The sequence below is a fragment of the Microchirus variegatus genome (genome assembly GCF_963457635.1).
Source record: "Microchirus variegatus genome assembly, chromosome: 2".
In the NCBI taxonomy this organism is placed as follows: Eukaryota; Metazoa; Chordata; class Actinopteri; order Pleuronectiformes; family Soleidae; genus Microchirus; species Microchirus variegatus.
The window spans coordinates 6,627,820-6,640,895 of NC_139803.1; positions in this window are offsets into that span (position 1 = coordinate 6,627,820).

Sequence of the window (13,076 nt, forward strand, 5' to 3'; positions counted from 1 at the left end):
CACGTTCATTTAGCCACATGGCTGAACACCCAGAATCTAATCTAACCTTTCATGCTTCTGCGTCACTCATCTGCAATCCTATCAGGCATGCAAACACGTTTACATGTAGTACTTATTCCTGTTTTTATCTGCTCATTATTTTCTTATCCTGTCCAGGAACTTGAAGATGATATAAAGGCATGATCAGCTAATAATGCAGCACACCTTTGTCAGGCAGTTGAAGTAAACATCTTTTTGAATTTCATATGCTCTCATTAGCAGGCAACATATTTCACTTGTCACAGCCAGGCAACTATTTTTAATTCACAGTGTCCTTCCTAACAAAGTATATTAAATCCCTTAGGCCTTGGATGTGACATTGCTCCATTTCCCAAAGGGAGAAGTCACAGTTCACAATAGATTAAGTCAATAAAATGAAAATAAATCCATGTGACACTGGTTTGCTGAGATACCTTTCTCACTTTCCGATTTCCAAACATTTACTTGTTCATGTTCTCTTGTTAACTGTACTGCTTTTTCCTGTACATTTGAGGGGGTGATGGCTTTTGAAAGAAGTAACACACACACTACATAGTGGGGAAAGGGGGTTTGGAGTCAGCTACCAGGAGGATTAATCAAGAGGCTGACATCTGTGACACTCCACTACAGTAGTAGTGGCCACAAGAGGCTGGAAACAAAGCTCGCCAATCTATACGCCATGTCTCTGTCTCTGCCTCAGTGCTGCCCACACATGTGGGTAATTGGTCAAATGCAATAGATTAGACGGTATCACGGAAACTGCCCCTTCAATTTTGGTTCCGAATGACCCGTTTGTCTCCTTTGACTAGAGCCAGTAAAGTGTAAAACGTGGAGTACAGTAGTTGTTGGAGCCGTATATGTGAATATTGTGCAGATATTGTGCCTCATGCTGGTTTTTTAGAAACTATTTTGATCTGTTTATGTTCATTTTTTTCCCATAGTTGTTTGTGCTTTTGTGGTTTCAACGATGAATATATGTATGGAGACAGTCCTGCGGGCCCCTGCTTTATTACCTCAGGTTCATTGTGTGCAGCATAAACAGCTTGACAGCTTTCAGATTTTACTTTTCGCTCCTGTTGTCCTTACCTGATGTTGAAAAGAAAAGCAGCGTGATTTGTTGCTCACTTGCCAGTCGTCTTTGTTTGTTATGCACTCGCAAAGTAAGTCTGCGTGAAGCAGGTGTTAAGAAGGACTATTTTAAGAAAAAAGGAAATGAAAGAAAAGGCTATTTTAGAGAATTATGCGACTGGAAATGATATATTGCCTGTCTATATGATGAATAAGCCAAGGTAATGTTGGTTTTACTGATTAATCTTGTGTATAGAGATCTGGACCAGTGCTCGAGTTTGACAGAGTTCACTGTGTTACTTTAAATCCACGGAGATTGACCGATATATCACAAAACTTGACAGACTGAATATATCTGCTCCTTAAAATGCCCTCTGTGTGCTTTTCCAAGTTTGGAAATGACGGGAGAGGACTTTATTCCTGACCTGCAGTATCTTTAACTTTGCTGTGCTCTTGGTAAATCTAGTCTGAGTCCATGATTTGCTTCGTTGCTTATGGTTTTGCATCGGTTTTTCTTCTTCTGCTCACTGTGAGCATGTTTCACTGACTGTTTTGGCACAACAGCTACCCACCATCTTCAGTTTTTTATGATGAAAACAGCTGGCGAAGAGGAGTTGTCTTACATATTCCCTATACAGTATGTGTTGTCTAGTGTATACGTCTCTCGTTCCCGTGGTTGTGTGACGTCAGCAGAGTTTTATACATTTTGATAAACACCCAACTATAGATAAAAATAAATAATAAATCAAAAATAAATAATTGGAAAAAACATACAAAATTGGTGTTTCGTAATCATAACCATGCATGAATAACAATACGTCAACTCCTAATGGGCATTAACAGGCTGTGGATGTTCCAAAAACAGAGTGATTAATTACAGATGCAGAACTCCAGGGTCAGGGTGAACTGAGTCTCCCATTTAGAGCAGCTTCATCAGTGCAGGGCCATCAGGTGTTTGGATGCTGATGGAATGAAGGGCACAGGCAACACTGGGAGTGACAGCGTCATTGCAACAGATTAAAATATTACACAGTATTTACAGCTGCAGCTGACAACGTAAATGTCCATGCTCAGACCAGACCAGTTGGCGTGGAAAAGATGTTACAATGCATAGCAACGTCGAGGATTTTCTATTGGTAAAACATGTATTTCTGTATTTTTCCTTCTACTTTATCGTTTTTATATGAAATTGCATGTTTGATTGTTTATATGAACACTAGAAAGGAAAGAAACAAATAAATATGACTGTAGTTTTATTGTTCATAACCAAAAAGAGACATGAAGTGAAAATAAACGCTGGTAACTGCTTCATGGGATCCTCGTGGCTCAGCGGTGCAGAGAATGCAAATTAGCTTTTAACGATTTTTGCAGTGTCATAGCACCCGGTGGTAAACAAATAACCTTTACTTTGCCCTTATTAGACAAAAGCCAATATACTGTACACCCACTGTGCTTTTGTCGATGATGATGATGAATTTTGGTCTCAGTAAAAATCTAATGTCAAGATCTGTCACTTTAGTTGATGTTTATCAGGTCTCACTGTGTTTTACAGCAACTAATAACTATAAATAACACATTTCTATGAGAAGTGAACACCAGAATATGTCAGGGTTTATTACATTTGTTTTACCAAATTAATTTTTTTTTAATCATTTTGCTCCTATACTGAAAAAACAAACACTAAAGGAGTCTTATCTAAAACAAACACCCTCAACACACACAGCTGGCGACCGTTTCCTCTCAGCTGGACGTTATAACGCACTGATGTGAAACCATGCACACCAGTGTCTGTGTCTTTTTTGGCTCCATCCAAGATTCCGTCCACGGCGCCGCGACGACCTCCACCGTCGCCTCGAAGCTGGATCAGAACTGATCGACGCTTCACGTCAAAGCCAAGTATAAACGCGGTAAATGAAGCTAAAACTATGTCTGTGTTTCCTTTAATTTGCCCTTCCTCTGTCTCATTTAATCACTGATGATGCAAAACAGTTCTCTTTTAGTTGACAACAGTCCAAGGCTCTTACCAAACTATCCTAATCATGCTCCACTGCTTATTTTAAGATTCACCACCTCATCCTCTCTCTCTGTTTTTTTTTTTTTTTGAAAGCCCTGCAGTTATTTTTGTGCCGGTGCCCTTTTAGTGTTCCTGTCTTTCAGGTGTGTGTGTGTGTGGAATGCATGGTTTGCAGACCTTTTAATACTAAAGCAGGGGAAAATACATCTCTGCAGAATGGCATCAGTGCTTATCTCACTCACACTGGGTTTATTAAACCTCCGTGGCGTAATATAAAATGAGAATAAAACAATAAAGCCGTACACTTAAACCAGCAGAGGGTACGATGGGAATAAATGAGCTGCTGTTTAATTTTCTCACAGAAAATATTTGGTTCTGTCTGTTCTGACGAGCGTTTTATGAAGGATTGAAATCTAGAATTTCTGCCGAAAAAGTGTCACTGCGGTCGTCTTTAAGCACTCTGTGGAACGGATCACAATTCTAATGAGGATTCTCCACCGATGCGTTGGATTACTCGTGAATCAAAGACTGGGATTTTTAAAAACCGAACCAAAAGTGTGTGAAATTAAAGCGTCCACTGATGAATACGGGCTCGATCGCTCACATATGACGACGACGACGAGCGGTAATAAACTCAAAGAGCGCGGAGTCCGGCTTGCCTCGGGTTGTCCGGGGACTGGAACAGTTTAATTGAGGTTTTATTAGGGATCTCTGAGGAGGAATTTAACTTGTCAGGCTAATCATCATAATGTTGGCCTGAGGTCGAGGCCCATTTTTATCTATTCCATCACATGGGGGCGGGGTCACTTCAGTCAGCAGAGGATTCCTTCTGCAGTCACGCTCGGCCACACCGAGAGCTAAACGGTTGCGTTGATTAACTTTTAATTAACGATCGTCTTCTGAGTCGCCATTTTTTGTCCCATCGGTGTCGTAATTTGGTCTGTGGAGAAATAACTCAAGAGTCATTAAAAGTGCTTTAAAAAAGTTTCTGCACAATCAAAATGTTTCAGAGTGAGTCGAAGACGACGCATTGTTTTCTTTCTTTCTTTTTTTTTTGTCAATTCAACTCACATTTCTGCTTTAATTTGCTTCTGCATGGAAATGACCAAGTAAACCGTGCTTTTCTTTTGAAGTCTGTTTATGTCCCATGGGTGTGAATAACTTAGTTGTAGTGCGTCTTTGCCTAAAACGTGCATATTTGAGGCGAGAGAAAGCAATGAATCAGCTTGTTTGCATTTAAATTAGTCCCTTTTCGCCAACATGCGTTCAAAAATAATCTCGCAAACCTATCAAGTGTTCCTCTGAGGGTGTAAACTGTGCCGTATGCATGCAGCACACAGCGTACTATCAGGCTTTTGGAATGAGTCACTTGAATTCCACATCACAATCACTTTTTGTCGTATAGGTTTCGTCGCCTCGGAATTTACACTGAGGCTGATTAGCGGGCGAGCGCTAAATAACGATCATGAATATGTTTAAGATGTCAGATTCAGTCGGCAAGCCTCCGACTCGGCGGTCGTTAGGCCTGGGATTTGACGCCCGCTGACACGTTTTGATAGAACCAGAAAAGCATGAAATTGAAAGTAAACTGTTGGATGTATTGATTAATTCCAATCCTGTGGTGGATTGAGAGCGATTCCTTTGTCGAACGCCGAGGCAAAAACACACATTTGGATGCATTACGACGACACACAAAATTGGTGGTGTAATGTTTTCTGATACTAAACCAAATGTTAGGCCTCGGATTTGTGTAATTTATTCATTGCTTCCCATTGTATATCTAATGTAATGCATACATCCAAAGTTGGACTAATAATAATAATAAGAAGAAGAAACTTTTATATTTAGTTTAGTTTATACATTGTGCCAGAAAATCTAAAAATCAGTATGTATAGAGCGAGACTGTCGTCAGTATCCAAGGACATCTTTTTGTCCCCTGCTTTTATACTGTGCATCCCACCATATCACAGTCATCTAATACTAAATTAAACTTACCGTTTTATTGGTGTTGTGGCCTTCTGTGTCAGTGGACGCAGGCTCGTATTCGTCTGTTATCTCTATTTTAGGTCAGTGTGTACCGTTATGGCGGCGGGGTAAAGTGAAAGACCCGATATGAGGTCAAACTGCAGTTTACTTTCAGAAAAGTGTAAGTTCACAAAGCTGAGATGAAGGAAACTGCTGTGAGAAACGTATTAATTACGTATTATTACACTGTGTATTATAACATATTAGATAATGACATGAAGCCTTACAGGATAGAGAGTTCTGTATCAAACACTAACTGGAAACACGCGATAAATACTCGTAGCTGAAGGTCATCGCGTGTCGGCTACAAGCTTCTCCTGCAGTGACTGTTAAGTGGTTTTTGTGCTAATAATGAGATGCAAGATGCAAAACAGCAAGACCGACCAAGGACAAGGAGAGGACGGAACAGGACGGCACACACAATAGCTCAGTTCAGACAGAATTGGAGTGGATTTCGGGGCCATTCATATAGAAAATCTGCATGAATAACGGCACAGCGAAATCCATCTCTTGTATTTTTAGTGCATGGAAACAGAGTGAATCAAGCATTCACAAAGAATCGGTGCAAGATGGGATTACGAAACGGAGATTAAAGTGTTTCATCACATTTTAGAAAGAGTAAAAGTTCATTTCATTTGTCCTTTTTCCTCTTTTTACAGTACCCTATTATTGTTAGTCAGCAAACCCAGCGTACGATGGTGTACTTAATGGCAGAGCGCTATGCTGCAATAGCTGACACATCATTTTTTTTGCCTGAATGTCTTCGTTTGAGAATCAGAAACATTCCGACTCTGTCACCCAAGCTATATTTTGTCAGACGGAAACCAAACTTGCCAGAGGGGCAGCATAATTAATCTGTGCAAGGCTGTAACCACCAATGTTCAGCCAGTTGTTAGCACTTTCTCAAAAACAGTCCAGGATGTCCTTTCTGTTGCTGCCCCCACGCCTGTGGAATGCCCTCCAGGGCATCTCAATCCACAGATAATTTTAGCAGAGGACTTAAAACTTTTCTGTTTTGGATTTTTACAACAACTTTTCCCGATAGCTGCTGTTTTAAATCCTCTCCATCTTATGTTACCTTGGCTTTATTCCCTTTTTTGTGAAGTTTCTTCATTTGAATTTTGAGATTTTGGTAATTTAAAGTGTGTTCAATGGTAAAAGTTCATGGTAACAAGCTCCTCATGCTTTTAATAGACACCTCCTCGTGTCAGAGGAGGTCAGACCGATCCATTGATAATGTCACATGACCTACTTTGTTCGCACAATATCATGAACTATCGACAACATAACATCCCCCGTCTATGTAAGGCTTTGAAAGCTCCTCATTAGCTCCACAGTTGATCTATAATCTCGCATGATCATAAATTATTCATGACAGCAAATTAGTATTCGATGAAATTAATGTTTGTTAGAAGTATATGCAGTTCTGCTCTTTGCCACTTAAGGGATAATACATATTGCACGGCTAATTGTTTTATAATAGTGAAGTCATAGGTGGAGCAGGCAGACTCCATCCTGCTGAAATGCTCGCATGACCCTTTGTTATTGATTTAATTAACAGTGTGTGTTCGTAACGTTAACCTTGTGTGTCCTTGATCATTCATATTAACAGTTGCCCTTAAGGGAGGGATAAAAGTTGAGGTGTCCTTTAGTCCTCGCAGGTTATGCCTGAGTGCTTTGTCCAAACGGGGACACAAATGGCTTTTTAAAAGTCTACTTGTACCATAATAACTGCAGCGGCGGTGGTTTCATTGACTGTAAATAAGATGTTTTCAGAAGCAAACCAGGACATAAAAATATACTGAATAGCCACTAGGGGGATGACTCTTGCAAAAAGAACTGAAAAAGAATGTCAGTTATCATTTTTCTGAGGAGCTAATCGTCTCGACTACATGTCTCAGGTCCTTTTGAACAGCATAATAATATTGATTTTTATAAGTTATGTTCCCATTTCAATGAAAACAGACAATATGTATGGAATTTGCATGGGTTTTCCTGCCAGTTCAGATTGGAGTTAGGTTAATTTGAGCACTTTTAATTGACCTGTGTGCACCCTGCCAGTGATTATGCACGATAAATAATGGATGATGGAAAACTGACTGCATAAATCAGGGTTCCCACGGGTCCTTGGAATCCTTGAATCAAGGCCCTTTGTGCTTGAATTTTGTGCACAAAATATATATATATTTTTTTTTAATTAAACCCTGTATTGTTTGATGTACATCATGGACTCATTTTGAGTCGTTACGGGCACTGGACACTGTCTCTCTACGCCGACGTGAGATTTCATGCAGAACAATGAGCGAGTAACGTCTGGGAAACGCAAATTCCAAGATCTCGCATACTGCAAATCAATAAAAACTCCCATGAGTGCTGTGGTAAAGCTGTGTCGGCACATTTGCTCCTTGAATTTGAGAGAATTTGTCCTGGAAAGTCCTTGAAGAGTCGTTGAATTTGACACTGTGGTGTCTTTTTGCTGAGGAGACAAAGTGTTGTTCTTTTCCCACTCACGGATGCTTAACTCTGAACTCGTCACGGAGCCGCAAACCTTTTTGACATTTGACAGAAGCGTCTTTACGGTAACGTACGTCGACGGCTGCTGCTGTCGTGTGTGGAAATCCTGCACACATGGGAGGCGCTGAGTATATCGTGTGTCTGATGCTGTAACTGACAGTAACGTGTCGGAACAGAGCGGTGTTGTCAGCGTATACTTGGAAGTGCACAGTCGTGCTTACGCATGCATACGCACACACACACACACGTGTAGTAATAGGTGATTGTGCAGACATGCATGAGAGGGTAAGCAGCTGAATGAGGCTGCGAACACAGCAGTGGGAAGAAAAGTGCTTGGACTGAAGCAGGCATCTCTTTTTGTGATGATTGTGGCAGCCTCTGTGCTGTTTGATGTACCTCCGTCATGGTTGAAGGACTGTGGGCGAGTGGAGCTCCTCTGTGCTGTTGACACTGAACAGTGAATTTGATTTTCCCTGACACATCTATAGCCAGCATTGCTCTCCACTTCTTTGTCACAGAGCTCTAACAATGGCCCTCGTTTGTTGAGAGGAGGGGGAAGGAAAACATGGGTTTGCATTGAGTTGCATTATGTATACGACTGTCAGGCAGGTCTTTAAAGTGTCATGTTGGACAATATGCACATAAAAAACCCCAGCTTTTTTAAAAACATGTCTCAAACTTTTTAAAAACTTCACATATAGCAACTGACATTTTAGTTTTCATAGTAAAAGCTGAAGGCATGAATCTGCAAGAGGAGGTGACATACATAACTGTAAAATGCTTTTGTAATCCACTGGTTTTATTATTGATTTAAATGCTTTCTTTTTTGTAGCAGTGCAGTTTTTCCACTTTTCCTTTGTTCCTGGTGTCTTCCTTTCAGTCAGTGCCACCGTGCATGTCTCCAAAAGCCTTCAAAGCAAATCTTCTGCCAAGAAAAATACATAAGTAATGTCACTCCGCCAAAGTGATTTTAATAAACTACTTGTTTTTAATCAAGAAGAAGTCAGTGCTGGTACAGAACAATAAGATTTACGCCTCCACACAATGGAAGACTCTGATCTTAACTATCTTCAGTTGAAGCTTTCGCTGTACTTTGGGATGCACATTTGCACAGCATGATGACTAAGCACAAATGTAGCGTGTCAGTATAAATATAATAAAACACCTCGGAGAGACAGGTTCTTGCAAAATCTGATTTTCTTATAAGTAATTGTCCTTATAAGACCTTAAATCTGTTTTATGTGATCCACACGCAGCAAACTTTCTAACTTGTACTCATGAACGCTGTGTTGATAATCTAATGACAATCCAATTATTAACAGTATATGCAAATTCCCTCGCAGAGGCAATACTTTGACATGCATAATTTATGTTTTTCCTGCTACACTGACTACGGCGAAAGTCAGAATCCAATGATCAGAGCCAGCTCTTAGAGCTTTAACTTAGTCTGACTAGTCAAAGTGAAATCCCTCTTTGAAGTGGATCAAGGACAACAGGATTTGGACTTGAGCTCAAGAACAAAGACGAGTTCTCACACACTGTCATCAGAAGTTTAATCATGTCGGACAATCCAATAACTCACAGGGCACAACCTCTTAAACCTATTGAATGTTATAGTTTTTAAACTATATCAATTGCTTTTGTTTGGCTCTTGTAAAAATGTCTTTTCTCTCGATACAAAACACATTAGCACTCGCTCTCCTTTCTGTGTCGAGGGCTTTTATTTGTAATGGGGACACATTTAAATTGACTCCTCTGCTCCTCTCCTCTCTCTGTAGCTGACATTGGGACCTTTTGATCAATTTTTCATTGCAAGGGAAACTGACAAATCATCACGCCACAAGAGACTGGGGGGACAACGCCGTGCAGGGCAGAACTTTCTCTACAGTACACTTCGATTATGCACCAGTGCTTGAGGAAGTCGAGGGAAATGAGTGCGGTCGAGCATGTTCTGTTCTGTATTATGGCCTGAATTTTTTCCAAACACTTATATATTGCTTCTATCGCCGTGAAATTGTTTAAAAAAAAGAAGAAAATATATCAGTTTCATGCCTGTCTAAAGCTTTGATAGTGTGAAAAATTGATTTTCTCTATACCTGCACAATCACCTCACAGCCTAATGGCGCTCTGCCTTACTCTCACTGCTGCTGCCATGTTGTTTATATCACTCTTTACTTTATTTTCCCAACTCACTCACTGATGGTTCACCAGTCAATCACAGGGCCACATATAGAGACAAACAACCATTCACTCTTACATATGCTCAATCCAGAGCAGGGGTCTCCAACAAGTAGCTTCCAAGCTACCGTTAGCTCCCAAGTAGCTCCCAATCTCCCTCCTTCAAGCCCATTCTGTTTGTTTGGGTTGAAATGAGCTACGAGAATTAAAAAACACAAGTAGCTCTCTGCCATTTTCATTCTGTCAAGGTTGGAGACTCCTGATCCAATTAACCTAATCCCCATATTGCATGTTTTTGGACTGTGGGATGAACCTGGAGAACCTGCAACTCAACCCAACCATGCTTTCATGACAACAAAATGCATACATTTAAATAACAATTATTACTCTAGCTGCATCATTCAAGAGGTCCCACAATGTGATGTTTCTGCTCTCATGGGAGCTCAAAGACATTTGTATGGATGCTGAGTTCCCACCAGCTGCCACATAACTCAAACTCTGATGCCTAACGTCCTGCTGAAGAACACTTTTCAAAGTGCTTTAGTTGATGTTGCCTCTGCCAGAGAACAATGTGCTCAATCATTACCATCTGGATTCAAAGCTGGTTGTGTCAAACTCTCCCATTTGCTCCGTGGTCACGCGACTGATATCGAATAATGAATTATGAAGTTATGAAGATGCAGACCCAGGTGCAGAAGAAGAAGGACCAGTCATCGGTCATCCCCCGCAGATCGACGTGTTATCTCTTCTCCACATCCCATCCCGATCAAACCAGGGCAGGCTTTCCAAAACAAATGGCTATCCATCCTGTTTACTATTTCTGGGTCACAGCTCGGATGAAAACAACCTTGACACTCACTGAGCGTGAATTATACAAGGGCTGGGGACCTGATGACACCTTCATAGAGTGTTTGAGTAAGATAATAAACTGTGTATGCAGAGGACAATTTAGATATTGTTAGTAAATTATGTCGTATGGTCCGACAACGTGCCTATCAGCATGGCTCATTTGGCAGATGTGCTTCAGGATTCTATTTTGGTCCTGTTTATTGTTTTAGCTGTCTGTAATTCTGTCGCCCTTCCTTTTCATCAAGCGATGGGAGGTGAGGACGATGTCCCCGATTGTGACCATAACCGCTGAGAGAGGCGCGCTCTCTTAGCACCTCTGCAATCATCCGTGTGCCAAGAACATCGGGGAGCGTATATAGGCTGTGTACTGTGCTGTACGTGGCTGCCTGTCATCATCATGTGTCTCGAGGGGCTCTGAAAAATTGAACACGCTCGCATGATAAATTAGCGGAGAAGCCTCACAAAGCACTTAATAATCACCGCTAATTGCTCAATTCATTATCGTCTGATTGGGAAGACACATAAGGGTCTTTGCTGCACACCGAACGTACGCATGCGTGAGCCGGATTTCACTCCACTTTTGCAGAAACTTCCTCGACTAAATGATGTGACAGAGAATAATATTAGCTGTTGAAACAGAAGACATGCCTCGCATGATAAAGGGAGTAATAACAATGGCAAAAACACCTGATTATAGGCAAGGAACTGACGTTTTGGACAGATAGATGCCTTGAAGAAGGCCACATGGTTGTTGGTGTACGCTCCAGGCTCCAGGTAGAACCATTTTATAAAGGTGCCACCTGGAACCCTTTTGGAGTGTTCCACCAAGAACCCTTTATTCAGGAAAGGGGTTTTTAAGGGTTCTCTGGATCAAAATACTAGTTCTTACTGGAACCATTAGTCTTACCAAGAACCCTTGAAAAACCCTTTCTTTGTGAAAGGGTTTTTCAGAAGCAAATTGTTCCAGGTAGAACCTCAGCCCTTGTAGAAGGACCCTTTTGGAACCCTTATTTCAAAGAGTGTAGTGGTGTGCACTCTTACTTCTTTCTCTGGTTTCCTGCCACAGTCCAAAAACATGCAGATTTGGGGATTAGGCATGAGTGAGTTAGTAAGATGCCTTGAAGAGATTGAGTTAATTTTTGCTCTCCATTGTCACTTAGGAGAGGATTGATCAATAAAATAAACTGAATGCATAGAAGTCCTTGATCATCATTCCTCTCCACTTCTTTTTGTCTTTTCCACCTTACTCGTTAATTTTCTTCTTGATCTGTCAAAGTGACAAAATGTCAGCCATGTGTGAAGAAAAAAAAGATTCAATATTAAAGTCATGCGGAGGTGAGATGAACAGTCGTCTTCATCATCACTGTCATCACAGCCCTTTGGTCTTTTCTCCTGACTGTCATTCTGCATAATACAACTGAAGGCACAGACGCGTCAAGATATTTTAATGACTCTGACTAATTTGTGAAACTTCCCAAAGTATGAAAAAAAGGTTCAATGCAAGTTCAAAAATGTAATCATCTCCAAAATTTGCAAAATTGAGCTTCTGTGTTTACAGTTCTTCTGTCTGAATTATAAGGAATTATTGGATTGCAATCACCTTCACCCTCACCAACCAATACTTCAGATTCTTCAGTTTTTTAACCCAATCGAAAAATAGTGGGTTGACTTGAGATTTGAATGCAAAAGAGAACGATATTTCAGTGATTTCAGTTTATCGTCATGGACAGCAGATATCACAGCAAATATCACAGGCTCTGTTATCACACAGGAGCCCATGCCTCTATAGCATGGCTAAAATGAAAGTGTGCATCCTCCCTCATCAATCACATACAAGCAGCACGACTGCTCGACGTGATCTGAGAGATAAATTGGTGCCCCAGAGGTCTATGGTAGTACTGTACCTCACATCCAAATATGTTCTGCGTTCCCCTCCTTGATTTATTTAATCATGTGAATAATCGTCCTCGCGCGCTTTATCACTGCACTCGTATATCCTTATCTGACAAGCTGATATAAAATAATTCAATAGGTTCATAATACGACCCAAAGGGTCCCCGCGTGCTGGATAATGCTGAGTTGACATGGAAGATTCCTTGAGAAGATAAGTGTTTCTGTATTGAACGGCGCAGACAAATGATGCTACTCAGCATAATTTCACACACAGACGCTGCAGGACGGGGTATAGCAAACATATGGCTGCATTGCGTTGTCGTCCTTTTTTCCCTTTAATAGCTGCAATAAAAGTTGTGAGTTGGAGTCGTTGTAGCAGCAGGACGCAGGTTCCGGAACCGGATCGGTCTCGACTCCAGTGTTTCCCAACCCTGATCCTCAGGGAACTCTGCCCTGCATGTTTTAGATGTTGCCCTGCTCCAACACACCTGATTCAGAAGAACAAGCTCGTCATCAG